Genomic DNA, 23,571 nt, shown 5'->3' with positions numbered 1-23,571 from the left:
CATAGAACCCAGGGGTATTTTACCTGCAAGCTACATTCCAAGCCCTATTTTGGGGGGCATACTGGGGATGGAACCCAGGTAATTCTACATCTCAGCTACAACCCCAGCCTTATTTTGTTTTTATTTTTTTTATTTTGAAACAGGTTCTCACTTAGTTGCAAAAGGCTTTACTAAGTATTAGCTGAGACTGTCCTTGCACCATGATCCTCCCCTCTCAGCCTCCCAAATGCTGAGATCACAGGCATGCGACACCAAGCCCAGTTCATGTGAACTTATTATAAAATTTGTAGAGATCTGTAGTAATGTGAATTTCACTCTTCATCCTCGAAATATGTCACTTGTTTTAGGTGTTGGTGACTTTTGAGGATGTGGCTGTGACCTTCACCAAGGAGGAGTGGACTTTGCTGGATCCATCCCAGAAGAACCTCTACCGCGATGTGATGCAGGAAACCTTGAGGCTCCTGGCCTGCGTAGGTAAGGGGGTGTCCTTCCCCGCATTAGTCAGTCAGTGCACGTGGTTCGTGGTCCTCAGCGCTGGGGCACGATTTGAAATGTTGAAAGGAAACATTTTTTTTTTTTACTTTTTTTTTTTTTATGTGGAAACAGGGTCTCTTAAGCCAGCTGAGGCTGGCTTCGATCCTCCTGTCTCCGCCTCCCAAGCGCAGGGATTACAAGCGTGTGCCACCACGCCCGGCCCGAAAGGAAACATTTTGGTAAATATACCAGGTAGCATCGCATTATTTATATCACACATTTAGCCGAGAATTTAATAGTTTTTGTGTAATAATGTTAATAAATTTTGTGTTGTAATACTTCATAATGATCCTTCTGGGTCTACATTTTAGGCCAAGACCAGTAAGAGCAGAACATTAAAGATGGCTACAAGAGTTCCAGGAGGAATCTAAGGTAATGTTCACTCACTGAAGAAAGCAGTGAGCCTGGTGTGGTGGTGGACATTTGTTTTCCTAGTATTTGGGGGGGTGGAGACAGAAGGATCCCAGGCTCAAGACCAGCCTCAGAAACTTTGAGTCCCTGTTTCTTTTTTTTTTTTGCAGGTCTGGGGATGGAACCCAGGGTCATTCGACACTCTGAGCTACACCCCCTGCCCTATTTTTTATTATCTATTTTGAAACCGGGTCTCACTGATTTGCAAAGAGCCTCACTAAGTAGCTGAGGCTGTGTGCGAACCGCGATCCTCCAGTCTCAGCCTCCCGAATGCTGGGATTACAACCCTGCACCACCACACCCGGCTCTGAGTCCCTGTTTCTAAATAAAATATAAAAAGTTCTGTGAGCCGGGCGTGGTGGCACATGCTTGTTATTCCAGCATTTGGATGCTGTGACTGGAGGATCGTGGTTCCCCGATAGCCTCAGCTACTTAGTGAGGCTCTCAGCAACTTAGTGAGATGAGACCCTGTCTCAAATTAAAGTATAAAAAATAGAGCTGGAGGTGAAGCTCAGAGGTTGAATGCCTCTGGGTTCCATATCCAACCCCCCTAAAAAAGTAATGTAGGTATAGCTTGAAGGTTGAATGTTCCTGGGTTCAATCTCTGTAGCCACATAAACTTCCCCCGCAAAAAAGAGAGAGAGAGAGAAAGAGAATGGGATGTGGTTTTGCCCACTTGTAATCCCAGCATTCAGGAGGCTGAGACCAAAGGATAGCGGTTCACAGACAGCCTCTTAGTGAGGCCCTCTGCAACTCAGTTAGACTCTGTTTCAAAATAAGGAATAAAAGCCAGGCATGGTGGTGCATGCTTGTAATCCCAGCATTCAGGAAGTTGAGCTCAGAGGATTGCGGTTCACGGATAGCCTCAGCTACTTGGTGAGGCCCTCTGCAACTCAGTGATACCCTGTTTCAAAATCAAGAATAAAAAATAGGGTAGAGGGTGTAGCTCAGAAGTCATGTGCCTCTGGGTGTAATTCCCAGACCAAAAAAAAAAAAAAAAAAAAGGAATAAAATATAGGCCTCAGAACAGCAAAAAAAAAAAAAGAAAGAAAGAAAGAAAGAAAGAAAGAAAGAAAGAAAAGAAAAAGAAAGGTAGAAAGGAATGAATCTCAAGAAACCTAAAGTAGAAAAAAAATTAACAAGTCAGCAAAGGATTCCATAACTACAACTTAAAATAGATTTAATCTAGCCGTGCGTGGTGGCGCACGCTTGTAATCCCCGCGCTTGGGAGGCAGAGACAGGAGGATCGAAGCCAGCTACAATGGCTTAAGAGACACTTTTTCCAAATAAAATATAAAAATAGGTCTGGGAGTGTAGCCCAGGGGTAGAAGGGCTTCCAGGAACCCCGGTACTACCAAAAATAAATAAATAAATAAATAAATAAATAAATAAATATTAAAAATAAATAAATAAATAGATTTAATCTCAGATATACCTAAAAATGCATACAAGTTGGACTTTTTTTTGGTGGGTTTTGGCATGGAACGCAGGGGCATTTGACCTCTGAGTTTCACCCTCTGTCCTATTGTTTATACTTTATTTTTGAAACAGGGTCTTACTAAGTAGCTGAGGACCTCACTGACTAGCTGAGGCTGTCTGTGAACCCCAACCCTCGGGTCTCAGCCTCCCAAATTCCAGGATTACAAGCCAGTGCTGCCACACCCGGCCAGGTTGAAATTTTCTAATTGCACATCCATAATAAAAAATATTTCAACATTAGGAACATCTCAAACATCAACACGACTCCTAAAGTCCAGTTTTTTGTGACTAAATATAGATACCTGTTGTCCCATGTACAGTATTATTTACATGTCATTGTTTGGTCATAAGGTATACATGATACAAAAATCAGTTTTATAGTGGGCATGGTGGTGCACACTTGTAATTCCAGCATTCAGGAGGCTGAGACGAGGATCGTGGTTCACAGACAGCCTCGGCTCCTTAGTGAGGCCCTCTGCAACTTAGTGAGACCCTGTTTCAAAATAAAGAATAAGCCGGGCGTGGTGGCGCACGCTTGTAATCCCCGCCCTTGGGAGGCAGGAGGATCACGCAGGTTCGAAGCCAGCCACGCGCTCTGGCTTAGGAGACCCTGTTTCCAAATAAAAATGTAAAAATAGGTCTGGGAGTATAGCCCGGAGGTAGAAGGGCTTCCAGGAACCCCAGTACCACCAAAAAGAAAGAAAGAAAGAAAGGAAGGAAGGAAGGAAGGAAGGAAGGAAGGAAGGAAAGAAAGAAAAGAAAAGAAAGAAAAAGGAGCCAGGTGTGGTGGCGCATGCTTGTAATCCCAATATCTGAAAGGCTGAGAGTGGAGGATTGCAGTTTGTGGACAGCATCAGCAATTTAGGCCCTCTGAAACTCAGTGAGACCTGGTTTCAAAATAAAGAATAAAAAATAGGGCAGGGGGTGTAGCTCAGAAGTCAAATGTCCCTAGGTTCCTCCCCAGACCCGCAAATAAATAATAAATAAATAAATAAATTAAATTAAATTAAAAATAATGCAGGGCAAGGTTTGGTGGCGCGTGCTTGTCCCTGTGTTTGGGAGGCTGAGACTGAATCTTTTTTTTGTGTGTGGTACTGGGGATGCAACCCAGAGGCTTTCTACCTCTGGGCTATACCTTGCAACCGTGGAGCCAGGCTTTGGTGGCACACACTTGTAATTCCCCACACTTGGGAGGCTAAGACAGGATGATCACACAGGTTCAAAGCCAGCCTCAGCTATTTAGTGAGGCTCTCAGCAACTTAGTGAGACCCTGTTTCCAAATAAAAACTATAAAATAGTTCTGGGAGTATATCCCAGAGGTAGAAAGCCTCTGGGTTCCACCCGCAGTACCACCAAAAACAAAAAACCTTGCAACTGTGAAAAGTCCAAGAAACTTGTCAGTTGTAACAAATATTTCCCACATCTTAAGAAAGTTCTATATGTAACGAAATCCTCTAAAGAAAAGTAATATGAAGACTTCAGTGCAAACAACATGTGAGGCACATTTCAGGAAACACAAATTGAAGAAAATTACCTAAAACTGAGAATATATTGTGTTTACCAGTGTCTTACACTTAAAGTAAACCTCTGGACTATGCATTGGCAATTTTTACACTTAAATGATGAGGTAACATACTGCCATAAATAAAATTTGTTTTGCAATACTAAAGAAGTAGGCTTTTTAAAAAAATTCTTCTGTATTGTTGAGCTGATCATAGGTGACCATACCATGCCCTGCACCAAAGCAGAGCTGGCATTTGAAAGGTTCAAACTGCTGCTTCCTACTCTTCCCAGCCTGCTGTTTGGCCTCTTCTGGTTGAGCCCGTGGGTCAGCCCGGGAATGAAGGTGAGAAGAGGCCAACACTAAGAAGTTATGGACCTTAAAACTCAGCAAGCCACGGGCCTTGGTGAGCTGAAGGAAAATAACCACCATCTTCTCACATTGATTCTACAAAGCACCTGCTGTTGGCATGGCGCCTTAGCAACCAGAGAAGTAAGAGGAGATACGACACCCTATCATCGATGCAGGGTCCAGGGTCATCAGCTGCTCATTTCTGTTTCCACCTCCAGTACCAGCCCTGCCCTGTGTCAGCATCTGCTCGTGTGTGGACATGGACCCTGGGGATGCTGCAGGCTGCTCTGCCTGGTGGGATTGACCATCACAAACCTTGGTAAAGATCAGGTGTTACACATCACTTTTCCAGTGGCTAAATGACTTGGCTCATGTTCTGCGTGCCATTCAGGTTGGACATGAGATTTAACTTTGCACTTCAGATATCTGGATACTTCTGTTTAATGTTGTTCCCGAATGTAAAATGGCCTTTTTAGTTTTATGTATTTATTTATTTTTATTTTTGCAGTACTGAGGATGGAACTCGGGCATTCTGCCTCTGAGCAACACCCCAGCAGTATTTTTTATTTTATTTATTTAATTAATTAACTTATTGATTTTGCGGTACTGGAGATAGAACCCAGGGGCATTCTACCTCTGAGTTACACCACCAGCCCTATTTTATTTTTTTATTTTTTTCGGGTCTGGGGATGGAACCCAGGGGCATTCAACCTCTGAGCTACACCCCCTGCCCTATTTTTTTATTCTTTATTTTGAAACCGGGTCTCACTGAGTTGCAGAGGGCCTCAAGCGTGAGTTGCAAGCGTGCGCCACCACGCCCGGCTACACACCCAGCTTTAAAACAGCCTTATTCTATACATCCCTGTCATTATCACCATCATCGAGTGAGTGATGCAGTGAACCCCCTAAAGCATTGCAGATTCTCCCAGATTGAGAGAGGGATCTGCTCATGAGCACAGATCTGTCCCATCTGGATTTTTTCTATGAGTGGATGAACATCTAAAAGAATTCAGTTACTCCCCTGTAAGCACAGAAGGAAGCACGGGTGCTTCCAGGTGGCTGCTCTTCCTTCTGTGCCTAAGCTCACACTGTTCCCTCTGCAGCACATGCTGTTCCCCATCGCCTGCACACCCCTCGTCCTTCAGTGTCCTCCGGGGAAAATGGCACCAATTCCATGAGTGTGGTCAGGTCCACACCTCCTCTGTCTATATTCTTGCAGCACACTGCCCTGTGTTCTCATTTGAGATAACAGATGGATGACTGTGTTCTACCTCTCAACTATACCCCATCTCTTTCTTTTTTTAAGGTAGTACAGATTGAACCTATGGGCTTTCTACCTCTGAGCTACACCCCCAGTCCTATTTTATTATTTTGAAAAATGGTCTCACTAAGTTGTTGAGTCTAGACATGAACCTGCAATTCTCCTGTCTCAGCCTCTCAAGTACTGGGATTATAAGCATGGGCCACCACACCTGGCTAACCTCATCCCTTTTTTTTAATTTTTATTTAAAAACTGGATCTATTAAGTCATTGAGGGCCTGTCTAAATTGCTTAGCCTGGCTTTGAACCTGTGATCCTCCTATCTTGGCTTCTCAAGTACTGGGATTACAGGTAAGCACTGTTTAAGAATGCTTAAGGGAAGTTTGCTTAATAGTGCTGAAGCTAGCTCCATTCCAGCAGGGCTCCGTGTCCTTAGTCTGTGCCCAGCAGTTGTGTCCATGGGACACTGTTGGACACTGAGCACATTCTTGGCCCCATTTCCAGGAGGAAGATGCAGAAAGAGCCCAGTAAGTGCAGGAAGAAGCAGGTGCTGCTCTGGAAAGCCGAGAGTTGTTCCTGCTTAGACACAAAGACCCCGCAGCTGTTCGGGTCTAGTTCTGGGGAGGGAAGGAGGCCTGGGAAAGGCTGTGGCTGCAATCCCTTTTGGCCCATGTCAGCCCAGCGCAGATTAATTCCTGGTCACCTAGTTGCCAGGGGTGTGGTCTGATCACAATCCAATCAGAGGCTCCAGGCCCTGCGAGAACTGTCCAATGAGGTGAGCGAGTGGCAGGGGCGGCAACACTTCTAGCAGAGTTTCCTTTCTCCTCCGCCATACTTCAGCTTGAGTCTTGGCTTTGGGGAATAGCGCTGGTGTTTCAGTCTCCTTGGCTGGGGCGGCCACTGACCCCCAAAGCCTGGACAGGACTCAGGGCGCGGGAAGCCAGAGATTGTGAGGTGGGGACCGGGGTAGGTTGGGGCCGGGGAGATGGCACCGGGCCTCCCCCAGCCCGGCCTCCACCCTTGTCCCCGGCTCCCAGGCTGTGGCAGGCAGAGGGCTGCATCTGAAGGGCGGCGGGACCCATCCCTCCTGGGGGGATGCGATCCCCCACGCGTCTAAGGGTCTGGAAGCAGCGTCCTGGTCTCCAGCCTGTCCCTCAGGGGGCCTCCAGGAAATCCTGAAATATCCTGACCTGCACCTGCATCGCCAGACGTATCCCTGTGAGGGGCCGCACAGACACGTGGCTGGTGGGAGTGAGGGGAGGTGGGCGGCCTCTGCGCCATCAGAGAGAGAAGTGAGGATGAAAGGAAAAGGAGAGGAATGTGACTTTATCTGAAAGGAACATTGCAGGAGGGGAAAGACCCAGTGTGAGGTCTGCAGACTCAGTGCAGAGGCAGAGAGGACTTTTCTTTCTAGGCAGGAGTAGAGAGATCTGAGAGGAGAGGAGAGTGAGTGTGTCGTCAGATCCTAGACTTGGAAGGTTTAGCCTGGTGTCAGCTTGTTAGGATGATTATAAAGGGAGGGCTGTGTTCTGAGGGTGGGTCAAAGGTCAGAGGCCTGGAGTTAGGAGAGAAACCTAAGGAAAGCTTGCTTAATAGGTGTTTTCTTTCTGCTGGTCAGGTAATCATTTTTAGCACAAAAGAGTCCATTTAGAATGTGTGTGTCTGACCATTTCATAAGATAATACCAGGACATCCTGTAAGTGTAATAGGGAATGTGTTTGTACACGGTAGGATGTTTTTCTAGACCACATTGCATTGGGTGTGGGGGTCCATAATAACTACTGTTTATTGAGAATTTGAGTGTTTGTGTATGTAAAATAACAATAATAATAATAATTTAAAAATAGTTTTCTTGGCACAGAGATCCTTAAAACTCTTGGAAATTTCACAAACAGTAGTGTATTTCGTTATCATAAACCCCTTTTAGGTAGTATCTGAATTTATTTTATTTTTTTTAATTAATTAATTTATTTTTTAAATTGGTGCATTGTAGTCATATATCAATCACATTGGAGTACAAGACTTGAGAGGATATACAAGCACACATCATCCAATTAGCCCTCCTCCAGCCCCCATCCCATTCCCTCCCCCTCCCTCCATCCCATGCTTCTTTGGTGATTGACTTTGATACATTTGTTTATGTGCCTCCTGCGTTTTAAAGAGGCTCCGTCCTCCATTATTCCATACCCTCTGGTCACATCAGTTGCTTCACTATAGGGCTCTTTCTATAGCTCAACCTCTTCCTGTTGCCCCTTTCCTCCTAGTTATTGCTGATTAGGGGAATCATCTGATTTATATTTTCTGCGATATTTCTCTGTGCATGCTGCGTTGCAAGTACCGATCCCACTCTTGACGGCCCCAGTAGTGGCCTGGCTACTCGGTGGGCTGATCCAGACCTCGCTGGCTCAAGCAGTGGCCTTGCCTCATGGGAGGCCCCAGTTCTTGTCTCGCTGGCCCCCATACTGGCCTAACCCCTCAGCTGGCTTCAATCCTGACCTCGGAGGCCGCAGTAGTGGCCTTGCCTCACGGCAGACTCCGATGCTGGCCATTGGCCCTGGCACCAGCCTAACCCCTTGGCAGGATTTCGATCCCGGCCTCGGAGGCCCCAGCAACGGACGTACCTCACGGCAGGCTCCGATGCCGGCCTCACTGGCCCCAGCACCGGCCTAACCCCTCGGCAGGCTCCGAGCCCAGCCTCGGAGACCCCAGCACCAGCCTTGCCTCACGGCAGGCTCGATGCTGGCCTCGCTGGCCCCAGCACCAGCCTAACCCCTCGGCAGGCTCTAATCCTGGCCTCGGAGGCCCCAGTACCAGCCTTGCGTCAAGGCAGCCTCCGATGCCGGCCGCGCTAGCCCCAGCACCGACCTAACCCCCCAGCAGGCTCTGATCCCGGCATCGGAGGCCCCAGCACCAGCCTTGCCTCACAGCAGGCTCTGATGCCGACCTCGCTGGCCCCAGCACTGGCCTAACCCCTCAGCAGGCTCCAATCCCGGCTTTGGAGGCCCCAGTACCGGCCTTGCCTCACGGCAGGCTCCGATCCTGGCCTCGGAGGCCCCAGCACCGGCCTTGCCTCACGGCAGGCTCCAATGCCGGCCTCGCTGGCCCCAGCACCAGCCTAACCCCTCGGCAGGCTCTTATCCTCACCTCGGAGGCCCCAGTACCGGCCTTGCCTCATGGCAGGCTCCGATGCCGGCCTCACTGGCCCCAGCACCAGCCTAACCCCTCGGCATGCTCCGATCCCGGCCTCAGAGGCCCCAGCACCAGCCTTGCCTCACGGCAGGCTCCGATGCCGGCCTCGCTGGCCCCAGCACCGGCCTAACCCCTCGGCATGCTCCGATCCCAGCCTCGGAGGCCCCAGCACCAGCCTTGCCTCACAGCAGGCTCCGATGCCAGCCTCGCTGCCCCCAGCACCAGCCTAACCCCTCAGCAGTCTCCGATCCCAGCCTCGGAGGCCCCAGCACCGGCCTTGCTCACGGCAGGCTCCGATGCCGGCCTCGCTGGCCCCAGCATCGGTCTAACCCCTCGGCAGGCTCCAATCCTGGCCTCGGAGGCCTCAGTAGTGGCCTTGCCTCACGGCAAGCTCCAATGTCGGCCATTGGCCCCGGCACCCATCTAACCCCTCTGCAGACTCCGATCACTGTCTCTGGGGTTATTATTTCACAGGTTCCAGGTGTAATGTATCATATCTCTGCCTCCCCTGAGTACTGGCCACTGCCTCCACCATTTCAAATCCTTCCCAGGCTCTTTTCCCACTCTGAATGTTGTCCAGTATTCCTAAGCATGAGTGACCATAGCATTCGACATTTGATGTAATTTCTCCAAAAAAAAAATAAGGTTGGTAGGATCCGGTTTCTGCTTCTCCTGAATACAAGTCTCCATCACCATTGCAGAGACCTCTTTCAACACCACCTTTCTCCTTGGTCTCTGCTAAACTCTCTCCTTACAGGTGATGTCCAAGATTCTTAACAATATAGAGAAACAGCAGTCCTCCTTCACGAGGATTTTTTTCCATAAGTTCTAATGCATTTAGATAAGTTTTGTCTGCATCTCCAGTGTCCTGACATCCACAACGGCTTTCTTAACTCCTCTCCGATATTTTTTTTTCTTTTTCTTTTCCTTTTTTTTTTTTAAATACGAGAAGATAGTATACGTGGTTTGAGGAGGTAGTGGGATCAAGCACTCACTCAGTAGCACTGTAACCCAGTCGGTTTCCCCATGGGTCCAGAGTGCTCTGCACTACTCCGCCTGGGGCCCAGGGTCCCACGACCCGGGCCCCAGCTGGCGTGCCCCGCGCGACCCCCGCCCGGAACTCAGGGTACTGAGCCTGGTTTCTCCAGGGGTCTGGCGTGCTACATGTGTTCCGGCCTGGGGCCCAGAGTCCCGCGACCCGGGCCCTGGCTGGCGTGCCCTGCGTGACCCCCACCCGGGACCCAGCATCTTACTGGGCCCCTGAATTTATTTTATTTTATTTTATTTTTTTGAGGGTCTGGGGATGGAACCCAGGGGCATTCGACCTCCGAGCTACACCCCCTGCCCTAGTTTTTTTATTCTTTATTTTGAAACTGGGTCTCGCTGAGTTGCAGAGGGCCTCACTGAGTAGCTGAGGCTGTCCGCGAACCGCGATCCTCCAGGTTTCAGCCTCCCGAATGCTGGGATTACAAGCGTGCGCCACCACGCCCGGCTTGAATTTATTTTAAACACGTGCTCAGGGTGGCTCCCTTATATAGCTTCAGGATGGGGTCTGGTGACCAACCACAGCAAACACAGGCTTTGCACTGGCATCTGCAGGGTGATAGTATGGCCCATTTGAGCCCTGAACTTGTCAGGACGGTGTTAACTCTGGGTCGTGTCAGATTGAATGGTGGGGCACCCAGATGGTGTTGGAGAACTGACTGGTGCCCAGAAAATGCCACAGATTGGGAGTCAGCAAGACCCACATGTCAGAACCTACACCTGACTCTGGGTGAGTGTTGGGGAATGTAGGGTGTGGAAGCCCCAGAAGTGATGCAGAGACCATTTTAAAGTTTTGTTTAAGAAACAATATATGAGTTTATTAGGTAGGATCTTATAAAAATCAAGTCAGGTTACAATTATTAGCAACTTATTAAAAAACTTGCATCGCCTGAGCTTGGGAGCTCAGACCCAAAGCTTTGCTCACTGGTGAATAAACAGAGCTATTACATCTTGAATCAGCCTCTGAGTTCTTGTTCTCTGTGAACCAAAAAGTCTCCTGCAACCCCATCACAATCACAGGTTGATGTATGAGTTTCGCACACATTTCTTTTGACATCGAGTCATTATCACATTCTTGCAACTTCAGGTCTTCCCATCATTGCACTCCCATGCTTACACGGCTAAAACTTCTGATTGCAATTCATCCCTCACCGATCATGCCGAGAGATGCTGCTTGCTGGTGTGTGTCTTCCCATGCCAGAGAGCATTCATCCACAGATGAATGACTGACCCTATTACCATGGGGGCTCTGCACCTCACAAACAAATTGCAATACAAATTCACAGTTTAGGATAGTTCTTAGTCTATAAAATAACAACTGAGGCCAGGTGTGGTGGTGCACGCTTGTGATCCCCACACTTGGGAGGCTGAGAAAGGAGGATTGCACAGGTTTGAAGCCAGCCTCAGCTACTTAGGCTCTCAGCAACTTAGTAAGACCCTGTTTCCAAATAAAATATAAAATAAGTCTGGGAGTATAGCCTGGAGGTAGGAAGCCTCTGGTTTGCACCCCCAGTACCACCAAAAAATTTATGTGTATATATATATATATATATATATATATATATATATATATATGTGTGTGTGTGTGTGTGTGTGTGTGTGTTGTGTGTATATAGTGTGTATATATATACTGTATATGTATAGTGTGTATATATATATATATATATATATATATATAGTGTATATATATATTTTTTTTCAACTGAGAAAGCATAAATATTTATTGAGTCCCTACAACATACCAGGCTTTATATTACACACTGGGAGACCCACAGACTGTGTCCTTGTAGAGTTCAGTTACCAGTTTAAAATATCTAGTAGTTCTCCTGAGTCCATGTAACAGAAATTCACCCAATGTAACTCAGGTAAGCAAGAAAAATACAGAAAAGCACAGTGTGGATACATGAATAGGAAACACCATTGAAAGCTGAAGATAAAAATCCAAAGTCCCATTACAGCCAGGTTTGGTGGTGCATGCCTACATTCCGTTACTTGGGAGAATAAGACAGGAGGATCACAGGTTCAAGAGCAGCATGAGCAAGTTAGCAAGACTTTCAAAAGTAGAGAATAAAAGGGACTGTGGTGTGAAAGGATGAAAATAGAGTTAGGGAGTCTTGGAGGGAGGTAAAAACACCAGCTGGGTTATCAGAGATTGCTTTATTCAGACCTGGCACCCTCTGGAGAGCTGGCTGTGGGGGAAGCAACCAACAGGCCACACATCTGGAGAGTTGCACATAGTCCTGATTGGCTAGCTGAGTCACATGGTGGATCGGAGGCAGCGATATTTTATGGGCATGCTGACTCTCTCGCGACATCTGTAGTCTCGTGACCTCTGTAGTCTGTCTTGCGATGCTTGGAGTCTCGAGGTACCCGGATTCTCGTGATATCTTCACTTCTGGCTTCTGGGGTTCCACCTCCTGTTCCCGCTGCTGAGCTCACATGGGGGAGAAGCCCAACTTATCCCTGCCTTTTGGTGATAATGGGTAGAGACCGAGTCTTAAGCTACTTCCTGCTTTTAGGGGGTGTCATAGGTGGGTCCTGTTGCCTGGAGAGGTTGGGTCCTCCAGAAGTGGACAGGTGGGAGTATGGCTACAGCAGGATTCAGAGGTTACCCTGGACAGCTTGGTAATATGCGTTCAAGAAGACTTTAACAGACAAGGAGCTATTAAAAGAAAAGGCAAATCATTACAGCGGGTCCCAAGTTGGGCAGGAACCCACAAGCTACTGGCCCTTGGAGTCCTTCAAGATATGAGGTAGATTGTCACTGGATTTATTAATGTATAGCACCATTTTTCCTGAGGGAGACACATGCCACTCTTTTTAGCAGTGAGTGGGTTTGGGTCAGTCTGTTCAAATGAAAATATGCTATTGGGTCAGGAGTATCAGTAACGAGTTTTAGAGAGTTTAGTACTTACGGCTGTCTGGCATCCAGAGAGGGAGAGCACTGTAGTATGTAAACAAGTGGACCTGCTAAAATAAAAAAAAGTTAAAGAGAATTATGCCAAGAAAAATGAAGCTTAGTGGGGCCCAATACTGTACAAGAGAATTTGTCATGAGGCTGTTGTAGCAGGGCCCTTTTTAGACTTGGCCTGAACTTCAGGCAGAGCAATTTTGTCCAGTAAAAGAGGGCCTATGGTACATGGGCAGAAGATCTTGCTGTCAATCCCCTGTCCCGAGATCAGAAAAGGAATACTAGGACCTGAAAGGATGGAAGGACTGAGCAGGCAACCAAAAAGGAGATGGGTTTGCCTGCTGTCTGGAGAGTTACCGTGGGCTGGCAAGGAGGATGGATGGAGGTTGAGGGGTCAGGAGCCGTCAGTCTTTGGCCAGGCCGAGTAGGGCCAGCAGCGGGATCTGGTCTGAAAGGTGGTCCCCCTATGTTGAGGCACCAGGGGGTCACCACTTTTCCAAAGGCACTCTTCCAGTGGCCCTCTTGGCCGCACGCTGGGCATGGTCTGATTGGTGGGCGTGGCCTTGCCACACTAGAGGCAGGCTCCTGGAGGTAGTCATCATTGCTGTCCTCCACCCCTTGGTGGCTCTCCAGAGGGCTGAGCCACCACCGCTAGCACAGGGAAGCTACCAGGGATCTGCCTTTGGCAAAGTTGGAGTGTACGCTCCATCTCCACCTCTTCCTTTGTGGAATTAAAAACTTAAAATGCCATGTTAACCAAATCTCAGATAGGGGTTTGAAGAACATTCTCAGCCTTTTTAAATTTTTTTTAAAAAACCTTCTGAGTTGGTTCCTGATGGGGTGTGTCCATACAGTGCCTAAGGAGATGCAGCCTTCCGCGGCCTGAGCGGCCTACAGCCTAAGGCAAAACTTTAAGTAAAGTGATTCAGCAGAAAAGGGGCAAAGATGGCGCCTGGAGGAAGCTAGGAAGGCGTGGTTTTCCCATTCATTATGGGTGGGGAGACTGAGCGGTTTTTCTTTTTTACCTTTAAAGGAGCTTTCTGCACACATGAATGGCTCATGTACTGGCCTGGGATTGGCCATGAACTACGTGCTAGTGATCTTTATCCCGGATAGGCTAGGCTATTTCTCATGGGAATTCCCCTCATGGTTTGGTGCTATATATAGGATTGCTTGGAGAGAAATAAATGAGATCTTGCTTGACTTGACTCCCGGCTCGTGGGTTTGTGTTCGAGTCGTTGGTACTCATCATCTCGCCGAGCCCCGCCAGCTGTCGGGCTGGATTCCCGACAGTCTGGTGCCCCGTGTGAGGCCCCCCTCTTCACCCCCTAATGAAAGAAATCGCTGGCGAGTCAATCGATCTTCGGGTGAGTACCCCCCATATATTAATATGGGGAAGTTCAGTTCTAAACCTGACCCTGCCCTAGAATCCATTTGACTCTTTCTCGAGAGCCGAGGACTTAATCTCGCTGATAACCAAGCCACTCAGGTCTGGGGGTACCTTTTAAAAACTGCCCCATGGCTCCCTGATAGTAATCTTTATGATTGGGATACCTGGGGTCAAGTTGAGGGGCTGGTTAGGCGAGCCCAGACAGAGCAAGGGGAGATCCCCCCCACCTTGCGGTTCTCCCTACCATCTCTGCACTTAAAGGTTTTTTTCCCCTGCAAACCCCGGAGAAACTCGCTGACTGTATCCCCAAGCCAGCGAAAAAGGGGGCTGCCGAGCATACACCCCCCTCTGGTCCCGAAGCCCCTAAAAAACCTCCCGATCCCTCCGATCACTTTGGGGACGCCAAGGACTCCCCATAGTCCCTTTCCCTGGCCAATTCCTTCTCCATACCGTCTGCTCTGCCGCTCTATGCTGACGTAGGGAGAGCCAGAGGAACTGTGGGCCTCTTTCCCGTCAACGTCAACCCGGGAGCAAACCATCCAGCCGCCTGGTACCCCTGGGAACTGCAAGATCTCAAAGAGCTCCGAAAGGCAGTGGCGGAGGATGGTCCCAATTCCCCCTGGGCAGATACCCTAGTGGAAGGGCTGGCCCATCAGGCTTTAGTCCCCCAGGACTGGAGAGAGCTAACCAAGGCAGTTCTCCCTGGGCCGCTCTTTATGAAATGGATGGCCTATTACCAGGAGGAATGCCGAATCTTGGGGGAAAGAAATCAGAATGCCGATCCCGCCATCCCCTTAACCTACGGCATGCTTACGGGGACGGCTGAGCCACACACCACTGGCCTACAACAGGCAGCCTTGCCCCCCCCATACCAGGATCAGGTTAGGGCAGCTGCACTGGCGGCATGGAGAAAATTAGACAATGGGCCCACTGAGGCCCCTACTGCGGCAATCACTCAAAAGCCCGGTGAGGATCTACCTACATTTATAGAGAGAGTGTATAACAGCCTTAAGAGGAAGTTTCCGGCTGGTCCATTAAGAGACAAATTTGTTAAAATGCTTGTGTGGGACGGGATGACAGCCGACCATAGGCTGGCCTGCGCAGGTTTGAAGGGGCATACTTTAGAGAGATGGATCGTGGCCTCTCGGGACGTTGGCTCTATGAGCCATCAACTCCAAACTATGGCAGTTGCGGTAAAGGAGGGGCAACGGGAGGGCATACAGACTCTGATACAGGCAATGCAGCAATCAAGGGTTGCCCCCCCCACGTGTTTCAAATGCGGAAGGGAGGGCCATTTCCGCCAAGAGTGTCCATCCCAGGCTACGCCCTGGAGGAGGGAAGAAAGGGGAAACTCCCCGGAAGCCCTGCCCCAAATGCCATAAGGGTTTTCATTGGGCCCAGGACTGCCGGTCCAAATTTAACTTAAAAGGAGGAGCTTTTAACCTCCCAAGGGGGCTTCCCCCAGTCCCGGTAAAAAATGGGTTAAGACTCAAGATGGTCGTCACAATTGGAGATAAAAATCCTAAATATTTAATTGATACTAGAGCCGATCGAAAGTGAATCGGGTTCAGATCCCCAAATCCAAAGTGGCAGAGATGGTCGCCGTGAGGCATCCAGTGCGGTAACGCGACCAATCCTGGAGAAGTCAGCGGGAGCCCCGGGGAGAGTTCTCTTTTCTTTGTAAAGAGCAGGGTGCCCTGGAATGGGTTCGCCCCAGGAGAGAGACCTGTGCCTTGGAAAGCATCGCAGTTCCGGTGGCGTCCAGTGAGCTCTCGCTGGCTCTTGAAAATCCGGGGGAGAGGGTGTAAATCTCGCGCTGGGCCGTACCCATATCCTCAGCAGGTCTCCAAGGTAAACAGCCTCTGGCATGTTGGAACAACAGCAGTTAAACATGGGACAATAGGTCCTAAAGAGATGGGCGAGTGCCTTTGCGAAGGGACAGGGATGGCCTACACAAAAGTTCAAGCCCTATCTGTAAAAGAGGCCATGGATTTTCATCAATTAACCCATGTAAATTGGAGGGGATTAAAACACAAATATCCTCAAATCCCTACTAAGGATTTAAAAAGAATTGTTCACACTTGTAAATCATGTCAACCCTTCTTTCAAATACCCCCCCCCTTCAATTGTCCGGAGTTAATCCAGGAGGCCTACGCCCCAATGGATTATGACAAGTGGATTGACTCATTTCCAACCATTTGAAAAACTTAAGTATATTTTTGTTTCCATAGATAACTATTCCAGGGCTGATTGGGCCTCAGCTCATTCGGGTGAAAAGACAAAACATGCTATAAGTTATTTTATTCACTGTTTTGCTATTCTTGGTATTCCTGAACAAATCAAAACTGATAATGGCCCTTGTTTTATTAGTCAACATTCCATCTCCTTCCTACAATTATGGAAAATTATTCACACTATGGGCATTTCATATAACCCAAAAGGACAAGCTTTAATAAAAAAATATAATCATATCCTAAAGGTTCAATTACAAAAACAAAAGGGGGAGTTACTACCCCTACATAATCAATTAAGAAATGCATTATTAACCCTAAATATTTTAAAATTTTCAAAAGACTCCAACCTGTCCCCTTTTCATAGGCATTGGACCACAGAGATTCCCTTTTCCTCCATCAAAGTAGCTAGAGATTGTTGGCTTTATCTTCGAGCCGGACCACCTCAGCCCTTGGTCCTAATTAATCAAGAGGAGTCCCCAAAACTAGATCACCCCAATTGCTCTATGTCCTTCCCATTATCCATTCAGCCATTTAAAATATCAATAAATAATACCTGTTACTGGGCACCCAATGTTGCTGATTCAAGTTTTTGCTCTATAAATATTACTGTTAAATCTCCCTCCCAAAATCTTTGTCCCCCTCCCAGATTAATTTTTGTTTGTGGTGATAGCATTGCATATGGGTCTTTGCCCCCATCATGGACAGGCCTTTGCACCCTTGCCTCCCTGCTCCCCGATATAAATATTATCCTTGGGGATAAATCAATGCCCATCCCCGCTTTTTGATTGGGGAGGGTGAAAAAGGAGAGCAGTACAAGCCATTCCACCCTTAATCGGCCTGGAGATTACTGCCAGAACTGCCATGGGTGTGGCTGGCCTTGGGATGGCCTTTGAGTTACATCAGAAACTCCCTCCAAATGATCGATGGTATTAAGGCCATCTCAGAGACTCACAAGACCAATTAGATTCCCTAGCCCATATGGTATCACAAAAAAAGATGGGTATTGGATTTATTAACAGCCAAAAAGGGAGGCATCTGCTTATTTTTGCAGGAACAAGATAAGATTAAGCAGCTCCAACATGATCTGGAGAGGCGGCGAGAAGATCTTCAGGAGAATCCATTCTGGACCGGCTTTCATGGACTTTTGCCCTATTTTCTTCCTTTGTTGGGCCCCTTCCTGTCTATCATAGTTTTGTGCATCGTAGACCCCTGTGATTTTAATAGATTAGTCCAGTTTCTGTTAAAATCAGCCAAATAGAAGTGCATTACCAAAGGCTTGCCAGCAAAGAAAATAAATCTTAGGATTGGTGCTCTAAATATGACCACCCCTCTCCCGCCTTACAATTTCCCCAGATGGGAAAAATCACAGCATGTTGAAGGGCTGGTGGCCAATGATGGGTAAGATTCCCAGGGGCCATGGAAACCTAAGACAGGAAGTCCAGCATCGCTCTGTACTATCCAATGACGGGTAATCCTTGGTACTTGATGGGGACAACCTAAGATAGGCACAGTCCCGATAAAATAAAAGAAAAAGGGGGATATGATGGGGTGTGTCCATACAGCGCCTAAGGAGATGCAGCCTTCCTCAGCCTGAGCGGCCTACAGCCTAAGGCAAAACTTTAAGTAAAGTGATTCAGCAGAAAAGGGGCAAAGATGGCGCCTGGAGGAAGCTAGGAAGGCGTGGTTTCCCCATTCATTATGGGTGGGGAGACTGAGCGGTTTTTCCCTTTTTACCTTTAAAGGAGCTTTCCGCACACATGAATGGCTCATGTACTGGCCTGGGATTGGCCATGAACTACATGCTAGTGATCTTTATCCCGGATAGGCTAGGCTATTTCTCATGGGAATTCCCCTCGTGGCTTGGTGCTATATATAGGATTGCTTGGAGAGAAATAAATGAGATCTTGCTTGACTTGACTCCCGGCTCGTGGGTTTGTGTTCGAGTCGTTGGTACTCATCATCTCGTCAAGCCCCGCCAGCTTTCGGGCTGGATTCCCGACAGGTTCCTTAAGGGAGGATGTCAGGGGGAACAGAATGGGTTAGAGTGGAAGGCTGTCCTGGGGATAGGATAGTGACTGGGGCAGTGAAAAGAGAATCTGTAAATCAGAGTCTACAGAAAGCAGCACCTACAAGCCAGCCAGGTCAGATGCTGGCACCCATGTATTGCCACAAAATGGCAACTGTGCTTGTGACTCAGCAAAATTTCAGGTTGGCACAGGCCAAGATGTCGCAATGTCGCAACTGTGTAATGATACAAGATGGCGACCAATATGGCGGCTGTGACATCACCAGGTAGCAACTACGTGCCATCACAAAATGATGGCTGGTGGGAAAATAGCAGCTGATGGGGGAGGGCATTTGGAGGGACAGAATGTAGGAAAGAATAAAAAGGCTGGACATAAAGATTTAGGACCATTTACCAGACCACTTACAAAAGTTGTTAACCATTCTTGGGCCACTGCAACGCATTACCCAACTGGTATCAAGGCCAGTCAGGCACTCAGGGTATAAGTCCTCTGTGAGTTTAAAGGTTCAACTTCCTATAATTGGTTCATGGGAGAAAACTAAGAACAGGAAACAGGCGTCCCCATTTTCCTGATTAGTTGTACAGAAACAGGGGTTAAGTGATCAGGAAAGACGTCTCAATCCAGAGGATGACCTGGTCATCTGGAGGGTGGTCCCAGTGGACTGGAAGACCCAAGTCTGGAACCCGCTAACCAAGGGAAGGGGAGGGAGCTTACTAGAGTGAAGTGTTGCCTACCAGCACCAGCTGCAGCAGAAGCTCTGAAAAGCTGCTGGGGGCACGGTGGAGCTGGGCACACAGTGCTGGTGCCTGGTGTAAGTGGAACTGGTGGCTGGCATGGGCAGAATCAAATGGTGGTGCACAGGTGGTGTGGCTTGCCAGGCCCGCAGTGTGGCTACCAAAATGGCTACCAAGTGTGGAAACAAAATGGCTACCAAGTGTGTGTGGCGATGCTGAGGCCGGGCCACGGGGTGCACCACCAGTGAATCTGGCTTGGGACAGGCGGAATGGAGCAGCGGCAGCAAGTAGAGCTATTCCTACAAGTCAAGCCTGGCATGGGTGACCATGGCAGATCCTGAAACCAGGCTGTGCTCCACTCAATGATCCTGGCTCAAGGTGGGCAGAACAGAATGGCCAGAGGTTCCAGCAGTGACCCAAGCACCCAGAACAGTGATTGTGGGAGGTCCAAGTGGTGAGCAGAGGTCCTGGCCTGTGCAGGCGGTCAACAGGCAGAACAGGCACCAGCACCTCCCAATGAGCCTGGCTCAGGGCAGGTGGAACTGGCAACTGGTGGCTGGCAGAGCCTGCAGCAGTCGCACAGAGCCTGCAAACGACAGCCACCATGCCCAGCTAGAAATAAACTCTTAACATGTTAGGAATTAAAAATTATCTCTTGCCAGGCGTAGTGGTATACACTTGTAATCCCAGCATTCAGGAGGCTGAGACCTGGAGGATCATGGTTCTTGGACAGCCTCAGCTACTTAGTGAGGCCCTCTGCAACTCAGTGAGACCCAGTTTCAAAATAAAGAATAAAAAATAGGGCAGGGGGTGTAGCTCAGAGGTCAAATGCCACTGGGTTCCATCCCAAGACCTGCAAAAAAAAATTATCTCTCAATAATCACACTGAATGTTAAATGGCCTCAATTCCCCAATAAGAAGACATAAAGTGGTAAAATGGATTAAAAAAAAAAAAACCAGAATCCATCCATCTGCTGATTACAAGAAACACACCTTACAAGTAAAGATAGTAACAAACTCAAGGTAAAGGACTGGAGCAAGGTAATCCATGCTATCGGAACTCAAAGGCAAGCAGGAGTAGCAACCAAGATATGAGACAAGTTAGACTCCCAACCCAAACTTATTAGAAGAGACAAAGGTCATATTTTACTGGTTAAAGGAATAATCCAGCAAGAAGAAATAACAATAATCAATATCTATGCCCCAAACATAGGTGCAGCTACTTTCAGAAAACAAACTCTTTGTGACATGAAGTCACACATAAATTTGGTGAGACCCTGTTAGGTATTCAGGTTCCCAGCTTCTGCAAAAGACACATAGTTTTCTCCTACTAAAAAAAAAAACACACATATATATATATATATATATATATATATATATATATATATATATGGAAGAAAAAATGGGAACCTCTGAAGATGGCCTGCCCACAATGATGGAGACTGTAGCCTGATGCACAGCAAAACTGACACTGGAGCCAGCGAGGCCAGGACTGGGGCCTGCTGCTCAGCAAGGCCAACACCGAAGCCAGCAAGGCTGGGCCTCGGCCTGCCTCTTGGTGAGGCAGGGACCAGAGCCAGGGAGGCTGGGACCAGAGCCTGCCGCACAGTGTGGCTGGGATCTGAGTCAGCGAGGCCAGGACTGAAGCCTGCCATGTGGCAAGGCCAGGATCAGAGCCAGTGAGGCTGGGATCGGAGCCAGTGAGACCGGGACTAGAGCTAATGAGGCCGGGATTGGAGCTAGTGAGGCCAGGACAGGTGTCTCCTGCTTGGTGAGGCTGGGACCAGATTCTTCTGTATGATGTCACAGAGATCAGAGCCAGTGAGGCCGGGGCCAGAGCCAACAAAGTCAAGACTGAAGCCAGCGAGGCCAGGACCAGAGCTTGCTGCATATTGTGGCTGGGATCTGAGCCAGAGAGGCTGGGACTAGAGCCTACTGTGCAGCGATGCCAGGATCAGAGCCAGTGAGGCTGGGATAGGAGCCAGCGAGGCCAGGACTGGAGCCTGCTACTTGGTGAGGCTGGGACCAGATTCTGCTGTATGATGTCACCAAGATCAGAGCCAGCGAGGCCAGGACTGAAGCCTGCCATGTGGCAAGACCAGGATTAGAGCCAGTGAGACTGGGATTGGAGTCAGAGAGACCAGGACCGGAGCCTACTGCTTGGTGAGGCTGGGACCAGATCCTGCTGCACAATTTCACTGGAATCAGAGCCAGTGAGGCTGGGACCAGTGCCTGCCATGTGGCGAGGCTGGAACCAGAGCCAATGAGGTCAAGACTGGCGCCAGCGAGGCCGGGACCAGAGCCTGATGTGTGGGGTGGCTGGGACTGGAGCCAGCGAGGCCAGGACCGGAGCCTACCACACAGTGTAGCTGGGATCTGAGCCAGTGAGACCAGGACCAGAGCCTACTGTGCAGCGATGCCAGGATCAGAGCCATTGAGGCCAGGACTAGAGCCAGTGAGGCCAGAATTGGAGCCAGCAAGGCCAGGACCAGAGCCTGCTACTTGGTGAGGCTGGGACCAGATCCTGCTGCACAATGTCACTGGGATCAGAGCCAGTAAGGCTGGGATCAGAGCCTGCCATGTGGCGAGGCTGGAACCAGAGCCAATGAGGTCAGGACTAGATCCAGTGAGGCCGGGACCAGAGCCTGCCATGAGGCAAGGTTGGGGCTGGAGCCAGCAAGGCCAGGACAAAAGCCTGTCGCACAGCGAGGCCGGGATCGTGGCCTGCTCCACAGCAAAGGGCCAGCAGCTCCCTGCAACTGAAGCACTTGAAGCTGCTGCTGCTTCACCTCATCTCTCAGCAGATTCCCAGATCCAAGTGACCTCTATTAAAATGGTTGTGAGTGGATCATCGCATCAAAGTTACTCACCTGGCTTTCAGGATTTCAGTAAGTGGGAATCAGTGTGGGAAATAAAAGGACTTCTAAGGAAGAAAGAAACTATAATTGATCAGATGAGAAATAGAAACTCTAATACATTATTGGTAGGCTTGCAAATTAATGCAATCACTTTGGAAAACTGTATGGAAGATCCTCAGAAGGACGGTAACAAACTTACCATATGGTTCAGCAATACCACTTCTGGGTATCTACCAAAAAGAATGAAAACCAAAATACCGAACTAATGCACGGGCAACCATGTTCATAGCTGCACAATTCACCATAGCCAAACTATGGAACCAGCCAAGATGTCCTTCAACAGATGAGTGGATTACAAAGCTATGGGCTATGTACACAATGGAATTTTACCTAGCCATAAAGGAGAACAAAATTATGGCATTTACAGGAAAGGTCACAAAAAATAAGAAATCAGATGCTTTCCCTAATATCTGAAAACTAGGGAGAAGTGGGAACTTTAGATAAATAAGGGATCCTATAGAGGAGTAATTAAGGTGACCTATCTGAGGAGATGGGAGGGGGGAAGAGAAAAACTCTTTAGAGCACATGATGTTCTTAAACATATCAGTCAATCATGAAACCAAGCATGGAAAAGAGGGTGGGGGAAGGAATGGGATAGGGACTGGGTAAGGGCTAATTAGGTGGTGTGTGTATGTATATCTCCACAGGTTTCTTACCCCATTAAGACATTTGACTGCAATGCGACAATAAAATTTTGTTTAAAAAATTTAAAAAAATAAAGTAACATACTGGCATGATTTCACATAAAAATTGAGTATGCTGAAATATCGCAAACAGATATCAATTTACTGAGATCAACAAGTAACAAATGAAAAAAAAATTATAATCTGATATGATTTTAAAAGACCCTACCTATTAAAATGATACATGACTTCTTAAACAAAACTTAAAAAGTAACATTGCTTTGTAATTTAAATGTAAAAATTAGCAATGCCTCGTTCCAAGGTTTACATTGATAGTGAACCACTAATGAACACAATATATTCATGGTTTTAGATGATTTTCTTTATCTTGTGTATTTTCTGCAGTATTGCACAAAAGTTGTTTGCACTGAACTCTCACATTTTGTCTCTAGAGGATTCTACTACGTGGTCTTTAAATAGGACATGGAAATGGTTTGTTACAAGTGACAACTTTTTTATACTTTTCTCAGTTGTAAGTGTGTGTGTGTGTGTGTGTGTGTGTGTGTTTGTGTGTTTTCAGTACTGGGAATGGGACCCAGGGGAATTTTACCTCCGAGCTACACCTCCAGCCCTATTGTTTTTTGTTTTTTGGGTTTTTGATTTTTTGTTTTTTTGGTGATATTGGGGGTGGAACCCAGAGGCTTTTTACCTCCGGGCTATACTACCAGACCTATTTTATATTTTACTTGGAAACAGGGTCTCACTAAGTCGCTGAGAGCCTCACTAAGTAGCTGAGGCTGGCTTCGAACCTGTGTGACCTTCCTGTCTCAGCCTCCCAAGTGCTGGGATTACAAGCGTGCACCACCAGGCCCGGCAGAAAAATATTTAAATGAAGTTGTCTTGTTTCTCTTACCAACCAGGCTGATGCTCTGTTTACCTTCGGGAGGGGACTTCCAGAGATCATG

The sequence above is a fragment of the Muscardinus avellanarius genome (genome assembly GCF_963383645.1).
Source record: "Muscardinus avellanarius genome assembly, chromosome: 18".
NCBI lineage: Eukaryota > Metazoa > Chordata > Mammalia > Rodentia > Gliridae > Muscardinus > Muscardinus avellanarius.
Note: the sequence above shows the minus strand (reverse complement) of the source record.